Genomic DNA, 7257 nt, shown 5'->3' on the forward strand with positions numbered 1-7257 from the left:
CAGAGGATGAAGAAAGATGGAAAACGTGGAACTACAACAGAACTGTTTGTGCTGGGAAAATTCAAAGTGACTGCTATAGCCATTAACTATTGAATTGTGCTAATGCGATGACTGGGTACAGCGATTTCGTATGCCATATTTCCTGTTTTATTTTGCTCTCTCTAAAAATGTTCGTCAGTGTGAAGCCCCTCGCTGTCTTCTTATCTGCGGGAGGTTAATAGAAGTGTTTTCTGCCAGTCGAGATGCTGTGGGGCCTGATGTTGCCTGAGCGCAATAATATTCATACATTTGCATACTCAATTCCATTGTCTGTAATAATCCAATACAGAATGAGTGATGGAAGCATCACGGCTCTTGTCTTGCGTTAAGATGAATGTAAGGTGCTTATGCATTTGCATCTGTAATTAACTTTAGGGATCACTGTGAGCTAAAAGTTCTCAGTGTGAGGGGAGCATTTGAACTCCTCTTTTGCCTCTGTCGTCATGTCCCTAAGCCCTGATAAAATATTTGAAATGTGTTCTGTGATCATCCATCTAACTTAACCAATGGCTATTATACTACATGTTCTTTGAATTTCCCCTTGGGAATCAATAAAGTATCTATCTATCTATCTATCTATCTATCTATCTATCTATCTAATCATCTTCCTTCTTGTGTTATTACCAGGGATGAATATATGCTTCCCCCCAGAACCCTAGTTCCCATTTCCATTCCAACATGAGGTGATTTAAACTCTTATAGAACAGAGGTCAAGCTCAGCTTTTTGGCTTTCAGCTTTTTGGACACTCTTTAAAATCTTCTGCCCCAAAGATCACACTATTAGGAAGGTGAACACTGACAGTCCAGTACCTAGCCTCCCTAAGAAATGCAGCCTCCAGAGATGAATGGGGGCATTCGAGGAGATTTAGTGAGTAAGATTAAAATCTCAGCAGCACAGGAGAGTGCAGGGCATGGCGAGAAAGTGACTCCTTCAGCTTTCAGTGGAAGTAAACTCTATGATTATTATTTGTGTTTTTATTTACAGCTGCGGTGACATTTTTATCCCCCCTCCCCTCTCTCGCGGTGGCCCGGCACAGCTTGTCCGACATGATGACCTTGCCAGCAGCAAGATCTCTCTCTTTTTTTTCCTCCCAACATGTCTGCTTGCAAACACTTCACTATGATGAATAGTCTGCTCTCAAAATGGATATCATGTCTGCTGTATCCAGTGACTAAACAGCCATCATGTATGCACGTTATGATGGCTAAGTGACATGAATGGGTTTCTTGATTGGTTTTGGAAGGTGAGGGGAAAGGAGCTGAGGACAGAGATGAGTATTGCTGATTTTCGGGCCACCTAGTGAAAAGCTCTGACAAAGCAGAACTAATTGCTGAATCAGGTGAAGCTGAGTGGTAATATGCAGATTCTATTTGAGTCCAAAAGTCCAAAAGAGCTACATATTGTAAAACTAAGCTATACGTTTTTCATTTTTAGTTTTGGAGCCTTGAGATTAATGGCTTAACAGCATATTGAAGAATGAGTTCTTCAAGCTGGTTTAAGGCTGCATCATCACTGTCATTACACTTAACATCTGTTTTTAAGTTGAGAAAGGTTGTTGGAATAAGATATCCCAGCTATCGGAGTGCACCAAAAGAGGAAGTGGACGAGAGGGAAGAGGAACTGTGCTGCCTTTGAACTGACAGGGGAAGATCTGTCCGTTTGACAAGGACAAAGGTTCTTATCGCCAGCTCGCCCTGCACCACACAAAACAGAGTTTTGAACTTATGTTGAAGCCATGAAAAACAGTCACTGGCCCAGCAGCCAATTTCTGGCCACCTCTGAGGGTTCCACTTTTCATTTGGACATAATGAAATGCTGTTAGCCTTTGTGGGCCAGTTCACACTGGAGTCCAATTTCACTCTGTCCCCAACAGTTCTGGTGATTTGCCCCTTCCAATGAGTTCAGGCCTCATACATGTCTGGAGAGTATCCAAGCAAGGATGATGTCCACTGGCTTTCCTAATTAATTTCCTTCTGTTTTACCCCAAGACCATTTGGAACTAAAATGAATCCCCAGTGATAGCAGGATAATTGTAATGGCATGCTAATATTGTTGCTAAATTTGTGTTTATTTTATCAGTCTGTTGCGCTCATCGGATATGACCTCAGTATGCCATACTGAATTCCAACCAGCAATGGAATTTTGTATTTGAGCCCCCCTAACCTGCTACAAATGCATGCTGCTATTGAGAAAGCATCTGAAGCATTTATCCAACTGCCTTGTGCTCCCAGCTAAATCAGTCTCCCTCTTGACTCTCAGTATACTTGGATGATGTCAAGCCTCCCCTCATATCCCAGCCCCCAAACACACACAGGTTTATGGTCACAGTACACAGATTCATGGTCAGATACAGCCATTACTCAAGGAATTGAGTGAAATGCTGAATCATGCCTGTAGGCTTTAGCAAAGTGATGATATTGCAGGGTGCTGGAGAGGGGGTGATGCCAGTGGCTGTAGCATGATCAGCCCATCAAATAATAATGTCCCCAGATGTCTTTTGAGGCCCCTCTGAGCTTGTGATAGATCAAATTACAGAGGGCACATATGACACATGGAGCCCATTCAGAACAATAACAGTCTCGACCCAAGGATGGCCCAACCTCACGGTGCCCCCAGCTTCATGGACAGGTTTTTCCCCCATTCACTCTATTTTGAAAGAGTGGCACAGCATGCCCTGAAGTGGGTGTCCTTGAAATGAGTTCAGAGCACTTGGGTGAATATGAGCAGTTATATTTTTTTCTCCACCTCTCCATAAATGATTTTTTCCTGACTTGGCTAAAATTGTGAGTGGGTTAACTTCATTTCACAGTAGGCCTGGGATAAAAATCACCTCTGTCGAGGGAGAGTGTGAGAACTGAAATACAGTCAGCTCCCATAAAAAGGCGTTCTGTTTCTTCTGTTTCCGATACATCCGCCCCTCTTGCCTAAGAGTCATACGTAGCTTAATCAGCCATAAAACCACTCTCGGTCTCACTGCACCAAAACAAGGCAGGGCACAAGAGGACATTATGCATCAGAAGCTCCCTCATACAGCACACAGTGAGCGGTCCACAGCATCAATACACAGCCACTGGCTTTATATAAAGGCCATGCCTATCATTTTGCCAAAGAGGCATAATATCACTCTTTTTTTATTTCTTCAATCATGTTGAGAATGTTTAAAAAGGAAGGCTGTGATGGATGACTTGGAGGGTAGTCGGTGCCAAAGCACGAACAGTGGCTGAGCTTAGAGGACATGCTGAAGGGCGTGCCACTTCAGAAGGTCTTTACCACTGTGCAGTTCAGTCAGGGCCAGAGCCCAGCGAGGAAGAGAAGACCGGGGTGGAGACACCATTGAAATGGTCTTTGCTTAGGGGTTAGGGGCACATCAAATGAAGCCCACAGTATATTTTCGTGTATTTTTCTGGACACTTGTGATTGACAAACAATGTAAATTTCAAATGTGTCATGGATCATAATATGATTACAATTGTTTTCTAGTGCATTACTAGCTTTTACACGGCTTGTGTAATGTATCAAAAGCACAAGGGCTAGGGCTGATGACCTTGTGTAGGAGAGTTCTGTCAACATATGCAGCTTTAGTATTATAGCCTTTGTGGTTTGGGTGTGTAAAGGTGTCTTGTGACTGACCTGTGATTAACCAAACAGTTGATTACAATCTTGTCCTTCAAACATTTTCATTTTCTTTCACAGTAAACCTTTCAGTTTTCTAAATAAAATAGTTCCAAAATGAAAATGATAAACACAATGTTCACTGTCAGTGTTCCCTGATAATTGTAATATGAATGAGTGCACTTGATTCAAATTCAAAAGTTATTGAACATACAGTGCCCTTTGCATTTTTTGGTACCCAAAGATGAGTAAAAGAGTTTTTTTTTTCAATCCGAAAATCCAATCTTGAAGGGAGGCAAATTTATCCTGAGAAGAAAAGAACAATCCTCATAAAAGAATAGACATTTGCCACAATATTAGCACCTATTTGAGAGCATTCCTCTTTTCAGAACATTTCGTCAAGATCACAGCTGTCAACTTTGAGGATTGAAAAAAGAGATATCTCGGAGTTCTCACCCAAAATACGGCAACATTTTAACATTGTCTTTCTGTTGCTAACCGCACTTCTAAATGAGGTTTGCAGCAGGTCTAACGTGACTGCTTACTGATTGGCATCAAATTGTGCTCTAACAACAACCACGGCGTTATCGTAAACAGGCTAACATCACTCTAAGGTTTTCTTCAAGCAAGGAAAACGATGCTTTGAAAACATCTGTTTCGCTGGAAGGGCAAGGGGGTAGCAACAGCACAACAGTACAGAGACTGACGGGTCTGGTGGTAGGGCTAATGATATAAGAGTATTAAAATATGGGATATTTTATGGGAAAATATTAAAACGGGATGGCAGCGGGGGAAAAAGCTAAAATACTTGTGAAACCCGGAAAAAACAGGAGGGTTGACAGCTATGGTCAAGATTCCTAGGTCCTCTCTTGTGCATTCCCCTCTTGCACTCACCCTACTGGTTTTCTACAGAGTGCAGATCAGGAAACTGAGATAACCATGGCAACTTTATGTTCATTAGCAAGTTTCTCCAACAGCAAGCAAAGCTAAAACTGAAGGCAGTGTTGATGAATGCCGGTGGGGAAGTAGAAGTTCTACAATCCTATTAGGCTGCCCTGACTTTCATAATTTGTTGATACTGTTAGCTTTCTACAACATCTACAACATTTAAAGATACTATTTCCAGCCTTTAGATAAACTAGATTTTCCAGTTATCTGCCCTGTTGCAAATTGGAAATTACCTGCCCACTGTTCACACTTGGTGGCAAGCTTTGTGAGGGTCAGGACAAGGAAAAAATCTTGAAACCTTTAATGGTATATTTTCTGTTCAAACATGTCACTGTGCACCTCAGGGAAGTATGCACAGTAATAATAAGCATGTTTAGAACCAAGGCCGGGTTAATATCCCCATCATATTCAAATTGAGCAGAAAGCTGAGAAGAGATTCAATGACTATGGGAGAAGGTGAGAGAAGGAGAGAGAGAGAGGGAGAAGGAGGGAGAGAGAGAGAGAGAGGTCAGGGCAGAGAAAAAGCAACTGAGGGAAAGCTGGAGGAATATGGTGACTGGTGGAAGACAACCATGGCTTCTGGTAGAAAAAAAGGATTTCCACATGAAAGGGTGTGGAATGTCATGCTGCATTACGATAGAGAGAGAGACAGCTTGAAAGAGTGAGTGTGCGATGTAAACAGTCAGAGTCAGAGCCCGAGAGAGAGAGAGACAGACAGACAAAGAGAGAACAGATATACTGGACAACTATAGGAGCAGCAGAGACCCCTGAAGGAGCACACCTGTCTCTGTGGACACAGACAATGGCATCCAGCCCGGCAGGCAGACGGGTAAATGAGTTCGGCAGCCTGCCCTCGCACACTCTGCAAGGGGATATCAAAAGCAATTTCCATCGTTGGCACACAGAGAACAATCACTCTTATTTTGGGTAACAAGGAAAATTGAGCCTGATTACCATCGGCCCCTCCCTTTTTTCCAAAAATAACACGCAGGCAACACACCAGAGTGACTTCACGGTAATCAAAGACTGGGGGGGTTAGAGACCGAGGGAGACAAGAGGGGGAGGAGGGAGAAAACAGCCAGAGGCAGGCTAGAGAGAAATGCTAATCTAGCCATTCTCCGTCCAACACACACACATGCACCCTTACTCACATAACACACACACTCTCTCACTGTAGGCATGGTGACGACAAGGCTGACACTCGCTCCGGGTTATCATTCTTTCACCTCCATGTAGCACACATGCTCCACATTTAGAAAGACTCGTGCTCTGAGGTTCTCCCTTTATTTCCCTATTCCTTTCTGTCCTACGGCTTCCTCCCTTCTCTCCAGAGTGGCTAATTAGTGTTAGCAGTCCCCGGAGAACCAAGCTTAGCCTGTGCCACGCGTGTTCTCATTAATCCTCTGCCCCTCGCGCTGCCCACCATCAAGCCCACGCAGGGTCAGAGGCCGCTTGTCTGTGGCAGACAGTCACAGGCATCATCTGTTCAAAGCACTCTTGGAGAAAAAAAAGACAGCGAGAGAGCAAGAGGGAAACTGAGATAGACAGAGAGAATGAAAGAAAAGACACCCACACTGTTTACACATTCTCCCCTCAGCTCATCTGGATTCTACTGGCAGACTATGGCAGGCTGGCTGCCTCAAAGACCAAAGCCCCATGGGCGGCACAGAACAAGACCGAGGCTCAGAACTTTGCCATCTAGACAGCCCCAGAGCTTTACTGTCTGTTTACCCCCTCTATCCTCTGACTAAACTCACACACTACTGACCTTGTGCTGTGCGGCCACCCTTCGCCACTTATTATCATAGCCGATATACAGTGTACATGCCCCTGGCAGGAGACATCCGCAGTAATGCCACGGGTGTGCGGAGGTTAACATTTATGGCCAGACACATTGATTTCTCTCATGACGACGCCTCGTCCACGATAGTGGCAGCTGGTTACTGAGGCCTCTCATAATCCAGCAAGCAATATGTGCCAATCATGTTGTGTGTCCACTGGAGCAACGAGGCAAGCGGAATAAAGCAAAAAAAAGTGAGAACTAGGCAAAGAGAAAGAGTGAGAAGATGAACCATGAAAGTGAGAGGAACTGAGAGAGAGAAAGAAGAAAGTCTGTCTTTCAGCAGAATGACAGGCCATCTCCTTAGCTGGGGAAGTGCGGCAGTTGGCCCTATGCCCAGGCTTGTCCTGTAGTCACTCTCCAATAGCCTGGCAGAGGAAAAGAGGCCAGTGATAAAGGAGTGAAGTGGTGGAGAACAGAAAGCATGGGAATTCTACCACATTTTACTCGCTCTTCTGTAAGTAACATATGTTCCCTATGTTGAGCTTTATAGGTTGAAATTAGGGATGCACGATATATCGGCGGCCGATATATTATTGGCCGATAAGTGAAAAAATGAAAATAATATTATTGGTCCGATAACAGAATTCTGGCCGATAATTTGCGCTGATATTTTTATTTTTAGGCCTACGTAAGATCCGTCTGGCTACACTGAGCTACTTGAGCTTGGTTATACTTTTTCCTCAATATAATGTCAGCGGTGTGAGTGTATTTCACCACTCTAACAAAATCTGTGGATATGTGTTCATTTGGGAATCTGTGCATCTCAAAATCGTCTCGTGAATGATCCGCCATTTAACCTTACCAGAGCGGAGCT

The sequence above is a fragment of the Alosa alosa genome, chromosome 17, assembly GCF_017589495.1.
Source record: "Alosa alosa isolate M-15738 ecotype Scorff River chromosome 17, AALO_Geno_1.1, whole genome shotgun sequence".
In the NCBI taxonomy this organism is placed as follows: Eukaryota; Metazoa; Chordata; class Actinopteri; order Clupeiformes; family Clupeidae; genus Alosa; species Alosa alosa.